This window comes from Lycorma delicatula, chromosome 8 (genome assembly GCF_047948215.1).
Source record: "Lycorma delicatula isolate Av1 chromosome 8, ASM4794821v1, whole genome shotgun sequence".
NCBI lineage: Eukaryota > Metazoa > Arthropoda > Insecta > Hemiptera > Fulgoridae > Lycorma > Lycorma delicatula.
Window position 1 is genome coordinate 22,184,074 of NC_134462.1, and position 15,038 is coordinate 22,199,111.

Consider the following 15,038-nt stretch of genomic DNA (forward strand, 5'->3'; position numbering starts at 1 on the left):
ATGACCGGCAATGTCTGTCTGAAATCACCAAACAGTAGCAGTGGAGCACCACCGAAAAGTCTGGTATTATTATTGAGATCTTTCAGCGTTCGATTGAGAGCTTCAAGTGAATGCTTGTGAGCCATCGTGCATTCATCCCAGATAATAATTTTGCATTTTCTAAAAACTTCAGCCTGGCTTCTTTATGTTACACATTGCATCTGGATTTTTGTGAATTTTCAATGGCAACTTGAGTGCTGAATGCGCAGTCCGCCCACCATCAAGCAAGGTCGCTGAAATGCCTAATGAAGCAATTGCCAACGCAATATGATTTTGTGATCGAATGCTCACTAGTATCAGCGAGATGAGGAATATTTTGTCAGTGCCACCTGGTGCGTCCAAAAAAAGAATCCGCCTTGTTGTGCTGCAATTGACAAATTAATTTGATCATATATATTCTTTTGTTCAGCAGTGAGCAGTTGCTCATTATTAGCAACAAAAGTAGCCAAAGAGGTCGTATCGAACTGTTATTCACATTGAACATCGCTGTTAATGATTTCTGCTGCTGGACAGTTAGGCGATGGCATGCCAAAATGAATGAGTAGCATATTTGAAAAGAGAATACAAATATCCTCAATCTTTATTAACACCTCGTTATATATGTCCGGCGAAAAATCGATATTGGGATCTTGATCAGCAATTCAAATGCGATGTAGAATGTCCTCACTCATCAAATCTTTATATTTACCCAAGAGAGCAGAAGCTTCAGACGGAAAACATGTCGTCATTAATATAGCGAATAATTGACAAATTTGATGAGGAGAGGAACTCAGTACTGCATCGCAAGTGTGAGATCCCAATGGTTATCATTTTCCAGTAAATGCAATTCACAACACGCATCAAAGTACGTGTCGTGCAAAATACCTTTGACTGTTCGCAAATATTGAAAGGATGTTGGTCCAGGAACGTTAACCAACAACAAATGCAAAAAAAAAAAAATTCGCGTAGCTTTGGATGGACTGTATATAATTGGCCTAAAGTGTTTACCATGAATATGCCGACGTATCCTTGGACTGGAACACCTTGCTTTCGTGGTTCCCAATTTTTAGACTGTTTGTTCCATGCAAAAAATTGTGGCACATCAGTATACATTAATGTCTTTGCGAATTGACCGAAAATATCTAGTTGGCTGCATAGTTTGGAAAACTCAGTTTGTGTGGTTTTTGGGGCAGTTAATGCTCATTGTAGAGCAGTCTGTTCTGTGAAATAAACATGCTGTCCATTTTCAAGATGCACGACCAAATGTATAACAGCAGGGTCTCTTTCATGTATGGGAAAATTGAAAATGCACCAAATTGCTTCATTGCTGCTAATATATTGGCCCATTTGATAATATGTTATTTCGTCGTTATCATTTACATATTGAACAGCAAATACAGTCTTATCACTGCCCTTATTGTAAATTAAAAACAATTTTAGAAAATGTTTTATAAAATTAATCAGCTACAAAAATTATAACTTCAATTTTTTAAATATACTTTAAATTATAATTATTATAAGCAACTTATATTTTAATTTTTTAAATGTTATAATTTAAAAAGTTACATTTTTATTTTCAAAGAGCCGTTCAATACGTCATAAGTTGCATAGAATCAAATGAAAACTTGACAATTTAAATTTGTAGATTAAGTTGATTGTTATTGAATGCATGTGTATACATCATTAAAATTCATGTAAAATACTCACTTCAATACTACGCCTTACAAATTTGCACAATTTATATTTTTTAATTACACTTTATGACGTTATTTCAATACATAATAATATAATATTCTCAATAAGGGCGCAATTCTAGTACATAAGAATTTGAATGTAATAACAACACTAAGCTACGGCGCAAATAACTGATATGCAAAAAAGCAACATAATAAAAAAAATTTCCTAGAATCCGATCGCAGCACCAACAACCGGGTCTGATATGCCAAAAATTTTAAAAAAATGTCTAAAACGCGATCGCAGCACTGCCTACCGGATCCAATTGTGAACCTTAACCATCCCAAGATCAACAACAACAAATAAATAAATTAAAAAAACATTTTCTATTGGATCAAATTGTGAATCTAAACCATTCTCGAATCACACGCACACAAAATTTCATCAAAATCAGTCCAGCCGTTTAGGAGCAATTCAGTCACATACACATGGACAGAAGAAATATATATATATATATATATTTTTTTTCTTTAATGCTTTTATTTACAGTTGCATCAACAGTTACAGTCATTAGTGTCTAACATAACACTATCATGTAGTATTACATAAAACAACAAAAATAACAATAAAAAATAAACATACTCAAGTAACAACAACAAATACAAACTAAAATACTTAAATCAGACAAAAACCACTAAATTGTATTCTTCATTCCACTGAAGGAGAGGAACCGCAACTGATTTTTATACCTTCTTTCTGGTGTAGTAGAAAATTCATATCTGAACCCAGGTCTACGTTTTGTCGGATGATTCCAAAGATTGGGCAGTCAAAGAACAGATGGTCCACGGACCATCACAAGCCTCACAGATCTTTTGAGGAGAGCTAAGTAGATGAGGGTGGGTAAGCCTGGTGTGTCCAATTATTATATTATCTTATTAATTTATGTTTTTAAGTTAACATGACCTTGGTTTGTAGGTTTTACAATCATTGTTTTACACAATATGACTTCATCCCCACATATTAAACCATCTTCTTCTTCCTCCATGTCCTTATTACTGGCTTGTGACCTTCTGGTTGTTTCAGTACTTTGAAGGTTCTGGTGGTAAGTAGTATGGTATAATAGTAGAATAAATCTCAGCAGATCAAGCATATCATTCTTTTTGTCTGCTATTACCGTCCTAGTCTTATAGAGTAGGTCCAATGGGATATTAACCTATCTTTGTATCGGATTTCCCTTCCTCTTCTTCATGAAATTTATCTCACTGAAATCTTATCAGTTCATTCAGTGTCTCTTTAAATTTCATGGTCAAGAGATTACCCCTTTGAGATCTCATCCAACGGATATTTAGCTAATTTACTTCTTGTCTGTCAGTAGTTTGTTTTCTGTTTGTAATGGCCTGCACCATTTTATAACTGGATACAAAATTTTCCCGCTTCATTGACACAATTTCAAATTTTGGAGCCTTCCATTTTGCAAATTTTATTATATTGGCTCAATCATCTGGCCCATAAATATGTTGTGTTTTCTTTGCAGCTTTTTCTAATAAAGCAAAGTCAGTATCATTAGACAGAAACAAATGACCAGATACCATAAATTTGTGGTCTATAATTTTTACCTTCATTTCTGAAAACGCTACAAGCCTTAACAGAGTCAATACCATTTTAATGTTTCTATTCTGTCCTGTGCATGCATCAGAAAAAAAGTATGTGTTGTAATCTGCAGCATATTTCTTTAAGTAAGTAGAAACACAGCTTGCTACTTCTTGAGATCCACTGCCTGCTTTAGTTTCATCCCATAAATACATACAAGCTAATGAATGATTTGTTGAAAGAATGAATTCCAAGATTGTAAATATACATATTTCTTTTATAATATGCTGTGGATGTTGTCAGTTTAGGGAATGGCAAAACCTGTAAATCGATTGTAGCCATATACAATTCACTAGATGCATTTTCTCTATCAGACTTCATACGATCTCTACATTTCTGAGCTCTGGCTAAGTGCAGGTCTTTTTATAATTTAATTGCTGCTTTCTTTGTTTCATCACTTTCATTTGAGCTCTTCAGCTGTAATTCATCACACGTTCGACAAGTTTCAATATCAGATGGTTTGAAGTGTAAATTAAATTTTGTACTGAACACATGGTAATAAAAATTCTCTCTTACTGGGGTCTTATTTCCCTGTTGACATTTCTCCACATATAAATCATACATTTTGCATGCGTTGAGATCTGGAATGAGATATTTCCTGTTTTGGGATTATTTATTTCCCAAATTGGGATTATCCTTACCTGAATAATGACTTTGAAAAGCAGGAAATGATAGGATATGATTAACAACATCTGAACCATCAATAGCATAACTGAAGAGGATTTCCCATGATCGTCAGTCACTACAAATACTTCTGGTTTTGACAGAGCCCTATAAAGTCTTCCCCCAACTGATTTGGAAAGTAGCCAGAAAAATTTTTTGCATACACCTACACTTTCATCAGACAGTCTGAGATAATATTTGAAAATGTTTGATTTGGAAATTCCAGTATTGTGATGTGGACGCCCTCTCCGGCACTTAGTAGCTTGCACAAGACCACAAAGACACACATTTTACTAAGAGAAATCTCTAAGTTTCCAAAATGATGCACAGCATTTCCTATAATCATTCACATTGATTTTCTCCTTACATTTTCTTGAACAATGACAGTTAAATTCTGGGTCAAAGTCACAATACACGCACAGACAAGAACATAAAACAATCTGTTATGGTTTCCCTCCAATTTCTTTCTGACACAATCATATCGTTGGATTTGGTTCACTGTTGCTCCGGAAGATTGCACTTCTGCACGAATCTGCTGTACACTGGAGGATTTGTATTGAAATTCAAACTTTGCTCACTACTCCGAATAACTACCAATGTTTACTATCCTAAAAGGGAAAAATAACACAATCGGTTTTTTGGACTTGGCTCACTTTTGCATATGTAAATGAAAAAAAGAATGAACAAAATGTTCATTTGATGCCTACCTTTTTTCTTCTAGTGTTAAAGTATTGGTAACTATAATGAAGATATCTACTGAATATTATAAGTTTGTGCTGTCTGTTAACATTTTAGTTCTCAATTTTACTTTTTGTAAATGTAATAAGTAATTAGGCACAAAAAAATGAATGATAAAATTTTATAAATGTAATAATAAACATTTTTATTTTTAAATTAATTAGTTTACTGGTTTGATCTGCAATAAATTATTTAATTGTTTATAATAAATTACATAATTTTAATACAGATAATAAAATGTATACATCATTTTCCACATAAATATTAAAATTATTGAATTTAATTACATCAAAGCACACTAAAAAGGTTGTAAAAAGTGTTTAAAAGGACTGATTGAATTTGTAATGACAATAATTATTAAAAATAAACTTCAGTACTTCAATCAGTCTGTAAAACTTCATTTAAACAAATATTAAAATTGAAATTTGCTTTGTCTAATGATAATTAAATGTTCAGAATTTGATAGAATAAGTACCAGTACAAAAAATTAGTCATTTGTTGTTTCATCTATATTGTACATTCAGTTATTTAATTAATTTTGTTAAATTTGTATTTTAAATTATTAATTTTTATAATAAAACATTTTTAAAATTAAAACTATGTTTGATTTTATTTGAAATAAATTGTTTTCAACATTGTATATTGATTTGATAAAAAAATTAAATCATATATTTGGCCAGTAATCTACAAACTATCAATTGAAAAATCATTTAATCTTTTTTTAATCCCCTTCCCCTTGGGACCAGACGTAGACTGGCGAAGCACGACTCAATCCCAAGGGTGCCTTTCCCTCTAACCTCCCGAGTGACCATGCTGGACCCAGCACGGGGTGCCACTCGGTTGGCCGGGTCTGGGTCTTTTCTAATGCCTTGCCTCTTAAGCGGAAGTACCCTAGAGGGATCTCCACCCAGGACTCTGGTCTTCTTTTATGCCTTGCCTCTAAGTGGAGGGCCCCCCGATAGGACCCTCCACCTGGGACTCTGGTCATTTAATTTTAACCCCCTGGAGTCCCCTTTCACTCATCGGCCGTGAGTCACCTCGGCATCCCACTCCTCCTAAAAGGGGCTGTCCAACCAACCCCTAAAAGAAACCTCAAATTTCCTTTTTTCACGTCCCCCCTATTGTCCTCTTCATTTTCCACCCTCCCTAGCCTTAGCTTTCATTATACTAATGGCATCCCAATTCCGCCAATTAAACAACATCGTTTCCACCATGTTATCTGGGGTGATCATACCAATAACATGTTCCACCTCTCTCCTCTCCATTACCCATCTGACACAGTGGAACACTGTGTGCTCCTCTTTCTGAGCTATAGTTACTTGTTGAAGCAGCCATGACCAGACAGGAACTGCGTCATCTCATAGGTTAACTCACCATACCTTCTGCCCATCCATGGCTTGATCTGAAGGATCAGCCTTCTCATCTTGCTTCCTACCTGTGCCCTTTCCCAACAGTGCTGCCACTTCATCAGCGTATCTTGCTTAGCTTGACCTTTTGGCACACCCGCCCCAACCTCTCCACTACCTCCTACACTATCAGATCTAAAGGTGGCATAGCCGCTATTATTATACTTGCTTCTGTCGAAACAATTCAGTACAACCACGCCAATCCAATTGCCAGCGGCCTCTGCAAAGAGAGCAGTCTCGTTTTCAGTCTTCTTATTTAACGCTCTCCTCCAGGCTGGAACAGCGTACAAGATGACAGACCTAGCCACCAATGTTAATAATCTCCTCTTCGCTGTGCTAGGCTCGCCCATCCTACTCAACAACCTGTTAATCGTCCCCACAGTCTTGCCACCCTTCTTCATCACTACACACTACATGCGGCAGAAAAGAACGCTTGTCATTTAGCGTTACTCCCAGGTATTTATTCCTGGGTGCAGGTACAATCTCCGTGCCTCCTACTAACAAAAACTAATCCTCCGGAGCCGTCGTCTTCTAGTCATTAATACCAACTGCATTTTCTCCAACGCTAAATGGAGCTGTCACTCCCATAACCAATCGTGAGCCATCTTCACCGCCTTGTTCCCCCGGGCCATAAACACCTCCTCTGTTTTAGCCGTAATGACCAGGGAGAGATCATCCGCAAAACCAGTTGGCGACACCCTGTCTGGGAAACCTAACTGCAGCAGCCCATCATAAGCTATACACCAAAATAGCAGGCCAATGACCGACCCTTGCGACACTCCTGTCTCCATTCCAATCGCAATTGGAGCCGTTTCTGCACTGCCTACCACTGCCCTATCATTAAAAAATCCTGCACAAGCCTGTATAAATACAGGTTGATCTTCCTCCTCTTTAGTTCCTGGAGAACCCACCCGAACAGTAACGAATTAAACGCATTCGTTACATCCAGCAACACTACCGCCAGAATAGCCCGGGTTTTTTTGAGTACCCACACACCCCTTTTCGGGGGGGGGCGTTTTTTTGGTGGTGAGGGCCAGTAAAATGTATAAATTCAAAACAATAATCAATTTTTTGGGGGAGTCGGGAAAATGTACAGAAAAAAAATTGAGGTGCCCATAATTTTGGGGAGGTTGGAATTCACTCAGATCCAAAAGGGCAGGGATGTAGAAGGAATGGGTACAGAAATTATGGGAAAAAAGGAATCCCCTACTAATTAGCTCTAACACATTAAAATTTCAAAGTATAACTCACTAGTAACTAACTACTGCAAATTATTATAAGTTCGTATCCATATCCGTTGTTGTCAACAACTGACGTCACTCCCTTGTCCATGCCTGCAGTTTGACTTCACTCTAATCCACAGGTTATGTTACCACTAAAATATACAGAGTGTTACGGAATAAAAACTACGCCACAGAAAAATCTAAATATCTTGTCAGTCCCTTAACCAAAACTCAAAATATCTTGCACACTTATCAATCAATTATCTACCAACAAAATCCGTAAGTCCAATTCAATAAACAAACCAATCCAAGATGAGGTACCATCTTGGATTGGTAAAGCCAATAAACGCAGAGCCGTACACAACACGTGTTTACACAATGAAACTCCCAACTCGACTCTAAACTGAAAATTCTGAGAAGATATATTGTTACCAAAAGTGAATGGAAAACAGAAACACAAAAAATCTTCTACTTTAGTTTTTTGAAATGAGACCACCAGAGAATTTTGCTCTCCAAATGAAAAAAAAAATACCTTTCAACACGCCAGAACACGGAGGTAGATTTCACCGGTGCTAAGTAGGGGATAAAAAAGATTTCCACCCTAAAGTTAAGAAAAACTTCAAATTTACTCAATACGACAATGGTTGCATGTGAAAAAAGTTTACCATACAACAAGCTCCATCTTCTTACAATTCCAGCAACATTTTGGTCATCCTTTGCCATAAGGGTTGGTAATATCAACTTCACACAAAAGTTTTAGGTAATGTTTAGAGGACTAACAACCACTTTAAACTGATTCGATATGGTCCCTATTAAGGGAGGTATCATTTTTTTTGTCTTTGAAACCCCATTTTTCCTGTGCCAATGATTGATGATATCAAAAAACTTTACTTACATAAGTCCAAAGAATGGGTAGGAACTTTAAACGAATTTGATATTTTACTTAATAAGAAAGTTAAAGCGATATTTTCTTTTTGCAAAAAAGCCCCCCCCCACAGTCTGATTTTGCCCATTAATGAACTTGGCCAAAATTTTGGGTCGTTATATTTTATGTTTCAATTTGAAAGTGATTGGCGCAAAATTACAGCAGTTATCGTGTCCACAAGAAAGTGAAGATATATATGAGTTTTTTTTATTAAATTTATCGAAAAGGAACCTACACAGTTTATTTGCTAATCAATAATGGTGTAACAACATATATAAAAAAATCTAGTTGTAGTCTTGATGCACGTAAAAATGTAGTGTGTCTACTCTAATTAAAGCTGCACAAATCAAAATATGAAAATAACATCAGCTTCTAATAATTTTTGCCAAGCAAATGAAAGCAGTTAACCTTTACAAACATCTGATGATATACAGATTACCAACCTCTATATAATGGGAAGGGGCTCTTGGCTATTGTATACTTTGCAGTGCAGTGCCTTCAGTTGTAGATTACAATTTGTGTCTTCAATTGTATTTGCTGTAAAAGATATTCATTGCGTCCTGTTTATATATTCCTGCATTCTGTGAATAATGATTTCTTTTTATTGTAAAGGTTACATTGCAGACAGATTTTTCTAAATTTATGAACTATTTTCTCTGCGTTTTTGTTTGTCAGTTATATTTTATTTTATTTTCCTTTAATTTGTTTTTTTGTTTATTTTGCATTTTTTAATGAGTGTTGTTATATATAAATATATGAATCAGTTTTTTACTATTTTGTTCTGTTTGGTTGCATATTGACAATTTTGTCAACATGCAGTACATACAACTAAAAATAATCAACACACACAAAAAAGAACCCCATCATAAACACATTTGAACATAATAAAATTTATGAACTTAATAATACACTAAATGAATGCTCATTTCAAATCCAATACAATTTGCAGCCACACTCTAATTACATGAACTGGCTGAAATCATTGTAAAAATACCTATCTTTCCTGAAGATGGTTGCAAAAATTATTAAAAACATAATGAACTAATCTTATAATAATTTTTAATGTGGTTTTCAATGTAAATTTATATTTTTAAATCAATATCACCACCTACTATCATTTATTTATTTTACACTCAATACAGGTTACATTGAATTACAAGCCTATCTGCTTTTTTATTATTAATAAGAAATGAATTTTGTAGCATGTGATGATCAGGATTATATCTCTTCCATTGTTTTAGGTTGTTAAACTAGTAGACAAGAATTTTGTTTTCTTGGGAAAAAACCTTTAATTCATGTATTTTATTGTCGGTGTGAATTAGTTTTATTACATTAATAAAAAAATAAATCTTAAAACATTTTTGAACCACAGTTTTTTGTTTTTTTTAATTAACCTTATCTTTATATTATTTACATACATTAAAATTGATTAACATATCAACATATATAAAGTAAATTGAACATTTTGTTTACGTCAATATTTATTATCTATTCAGAATTTGTGTTTTTTATATACATTCATTATTAAATTTATGTAATTAATTTAGTGTTTAAAAGAATTGTTTTACATTTTTATGATTGCAGAGCTATAATTTATAATCTGCATTTTTCTGTTAATATTTATGATAATTTATTTATTAAAACGTAATTGATATTTCTGTATTTGATTAAAGTTCATATGCTTACACTTGCGTAAATTTTTTTTTGTTTTAATTTTTTTAATGTAAAAATGAAGTTTAAAAACTTTCAAGGTCACACATTGTTTATTTTAAACTTTGCTTTATGCATGAATTATTGATTGTTTATGTTTTCACTTGAAAATTATGTTTTCATTTAAAAATGTAATTCAAAATGTATTGTAATTTTTGTAAATTATATTACTTTTATCATTTTTATCTTCATTTTTAGTAATTTTGTATAATTACTTTGATAGGATAAAAGACTGAGAAACTGTGAGGCTGGTAAGTAGTCAGAATAGACGTACATGTATTTTGTCTTTGTTACATAAAAGATTATTTTAATTATTCTTTATCATTAATTATAAAGCTGTAAAAAACAGACTCACATGTGGCAAAGAATGTTGAAATATTTGGGATCTTTGATTAATAAAGAAGTAATTGAAAAATTTTAATCTGAGGTAGAGTACAAAATGATTGGATGAAGTGGAAAATGGAGTAAAATATTGTACAACAAAGAATTCCATCCAAGTTGAAGGAAAATATGAAAGCTTCTTCAAAATTGACTTCCAACTAGCTGGTAAGAAAAAATATTTTTTATATAGATCATATTAACATTACTCATTTCTACCCGTACATTACTCCAACTTCAAATCATTGCAACCATTATATTTTAATATGTATACTGAAATTTCAGCTTTTGTTGCAGACCTTCATCCTGGATAGGATTTATTTTGGCTCCTGGATAGACATTGATTTTGGTGAAAAGTTAGCACACCAGGTAGCTGGGCAGTAGAAGGGATGATTAAAAATCTTCCATTTAAACGATTCATGAAGTAAATTCTTTGTGGAACTTGCAGAGAAGAGCTGTGCATTATGGCAAAAACAAACGTCCTTTGTAATCATCTGAGCAATACATTTTGAGTTGTCCTCTGAAGCATATTTGCATTTCACAATAAATGTTTAATCTTCTTATGGTTCCTAGTACTAAGAATTATGTAAAAAAACTTCTTTTGATCCTAAATCACTGCAATAATAACATTATTATCATAAAAAAACTCAGTCATCGATCCCAGAAGATAGTTAGGTATAATACATTGTACTGCCTTTGGTCTGAATTATGGTCTCAATTACTGATTCTGTCTTGGAGGAAAACAAAGATTTATTTAGTAATTTCAGTCAACTGTTTAGTTTTTATTTCTAATTTATTTTGCTTATTTGTAATTAAATAAAGTTAAGTGAATTCTTATCATTTAACTTATTTAAAAATTAAATGAAATTTTTAATTATTAAAAGAAGAAAACCTTATTTTTATTCACAGTTTTGGAGCTAAAAATTAAGTGATTTCAAAAATGGTTATCATTCAATCATAATGCAAATTCGGAGCCTCTCCTCAAAGCTCTGCACAGCTTTTTCCAACATTTCATTCAACACAGCTTCAATTTTTTGATGAATGAGAATTTTCAGGTCTTCAATTGTGTGTGACTTGTGCACAAATTTAACGTTCTTAATTTCAGACAGCCCCACAAAAAGAAGTCACAAATTGATAGATCGGAAGAGTGTGGGAACCAAGAAACATCACCGAATCGTCAAATGACATCTAGAAAACATTTGTCGAACCACTTCAATCAATGCTCTTCCCATGTGAGCTGTGGTACCATCCTGTTGGAACCACAATTCTCTCATATTCACCCAATGCCTTTCCAGTTCTGAAGACAGGAAGTTTTTTAACATGATGTAACGCACTAACTGTGGTGTTCCCCCTCATCAGAAAAGTAAGGACCAACAATCCCTATTCTAGAGACACTGCACCACACTCATACTTTTGAGCTGTGGAGAGGTTTTTGGTACAGTTCACATGGGTTCTATGACGCCCAGTACTGACAGTTTCGTACATTAACATAACCATCCAGATGGAATGGGCTTTATCACACATCATTATTAGGGCATTCATATCTTCCATAAGAATAGTGTTCATTATTGCACAAAATCCCTTTCAGTTAGCTTCTGGACGATCATTATTTTGTATGGGGGAAATTTGAAATCATGGTGTAAGTTGCAGTGAAGCAAACAACATGACCTATCCAGCGCTACAGCCTGTCACGTAGCGGATCATTTTGGACTAGCAAGAATTGGCTTTCTCACTCTGACTACATTTTCTGGAGTTCAGACTGAACGGGTAAGGCCAGGTGGTTTTTTTCTTCATTACAGGTCCAGTACTTCTAAATGCCTCACCCATCGAAGTATGGTGTTTTGATCTGAAACTTCACCTCGACATTCAACATTAAAATTTCAATGGAAAAGACATTGAACCGAGCAGTTTAAAGAACTGCTCGACAGCAAACACACGATGTTCCACACTCCATAGTGATTGAAACTGCATAGTCTTCAAGGGTGCATCAAAACTTCCTGGCCAAGCTCTATCAATATTTGATGGGTCACCAAAGATATTTATAGTCTGGTGTTGTGATGGAAGATGACAGCTTTCCATCAATCAATTCTGGTCGCTTCATCTCAATTATTTGATGTAATCTATCCAGTAGATGACAATATATGTTAGAATATATAATTTGGTTGGGTGACAGCAGCTCATAGTGAACAATTCCTTTCTGATCCCACCACACACACAGTATCACTTTTTTGCTGTCAATCCTGCTTTTTCCACTACTTGCAGATTTTCATTATGCTTTGACCACGATCTTTTCCCTAGATTAGTGTCATAAGTGATCCATTTTTTCATCACCTACAATGAGTTATTGCAAAAATATTTCATTTTAGCAATAATTTGCAGATGGAAATTCAATCTTTAAATTATTCATTGTTAAATCATGTGATACCCAATCATCAAGTATTTTTTCTGTCCAGCCTTCCTCAAATGTTTTAAAACGTTTGGTCAATGTTTAGCTTATTACTGATACCATAACTGCTGATGATATTGTCGCTTGTTTGCGGCACGATCAGGATATTGAGAAATTGACAGTTGAAAATGTTTATATCATTACAGTTTATTAGTTTAAGAACATAAGTAACACAAGACAAAATAATAATAATAAACAACTCACAGTAATAATAAAAATAATGACAACAGCAAACAATAATAATGTCAATTATAAATAATAATCATAAGAATTATAACCACAACAATAATACTAATAAACAGTGATTACAAACAAAACATAATTTAAAGTAATTGTCAGGATTTATTTACAGGTAGTTAAATATTGAAAACCAGAATTCAGTCACATTGACAAAAGACATTAGCATGACTGATAATCTTAACACTTTTAACTACTAGTCTTGTATTAACAATAATAGTACAATTGATAAGATAAGTATAAAGTTCTTTAACTGCAAATACCTTTGCTGTTCACAAATAAAATTACCCTACAATTTATGAATGAAACTTAGTACACTATCTTTTTCACTTAAAATCTAACAGTAACTCACCAAACCATTTCTTGTTTTAATGTGCTGGAATTACTTGTGATGTCTCCTTAATCATATCAAACTTGTGTACACTAGACATTTGCTCTTTCACTGATCTCCTCACAGAATACTCTCACTTCAAACTCGCATAATAACTCCTCGCAGAAGTCATTTCAACTCGTCTTCCCTGGAGTATTTATACCCCTTTCCTCTTGACCTGCAGGACCAGACCCCAGTTGAGCATGAGAACAATCGACCAAGCCCTTTCATTTTCCCAAGCATTTCTACTCTGGGTCTAGTAACTCTTCTCACAAATAACATCTGTTTAGGTGTGTCAGCAGTCAGTATTACAAAAGATGATTGTTAGACTGTTAGCTTTACTTAAAAGGTTCCTTTTAGTCCCTTACTGGATTCCTCCTATTATTATATTTTCTATTACTTTTTTCTTAATTGGCAGGAATCCATTATTAATGTCCATTATACCGGTCTTGTACAATATTTTTCAGGTAAAAAAATATAAGAAACCATCAAGTTTAACCTTTATATACCATATTAAAAATTTAAGTATAACCTAATTTCACGAGGGGGGGGACTGAAAAATCTGGGTGCAATTTTATGCTAGCCATAACTCAATAACAAAGCGTTTTCATAAATATATTTATATGAATTTTTTCCCCTATTTCAAGCTCTCGAATCAGTTTCCAAATTATCTTCCTTTCCTCCTGAATCGCCTGTACATAGTATGTACATAAATATATATATATTGGGATCAGTCTCTTCTAGAATATTATTTTTGGGGTTACTTAAAACTAAACCTGTAAACATTGATAACTTGAAAAGGCACATAATTGGTAAATCTCACATAACATGATACAAGTTATAAACGGATATTAGTTAAAATTAACACACCCCAAGATGTAGAGGAGAAGCATTTTGAATGGTTCTTATAGAATGGTATGCTTTCAAAATTTATTGTATTAAGTAATTTAGGGCCAAGAACATTTAATTAAATTCTAAAATTAAATATTTTTATAATTAGAGTAAATAATAACAGCCGATTTAGCTATTTAATGTGTACTAGTGTTGCACATTATTAGTTATTGTGTGTTGTTGTTAATGGTGGGCTGTTAAATCCAACAATAACTGTTAATATTTGTTATTGGTTTTAATTCTGAAAGTAATATGAAACAAAAAGTTACTATAGGGCGTTTTGCCTCATTTTATTACTACTGCAATTTTTCAGTTTTTGTAGGTTTGAATTATGTTACTCAAAAATGAAGGCATTTTTCGAGAAACAGTTTTCACCATCGTTTTTCTTGTAAATTCTTATATTAAGAGCATATATCACATGTCCACCTTCTGTTTAAAAAAAAAAAAATTTGATTCAAGATGGCAGATAGAAATTTCAAACATTATAGTATTAATTTTGTAACTATATACATTCATTCCCACTCTATCTACCTCCTAGTATCTCTCAGTTTTGAAACATGAAGTTTCCATTTTTTAATATCCTCTATATATATATATATATGTATTCAGTGTTCACAAAGTATGGGAACCCTTAGGTAACTTTTCAATAATTAAACAGAAAAATGAAATTTTGCAGATGGATTTAACTGTACAAGACCAAATTCCAACC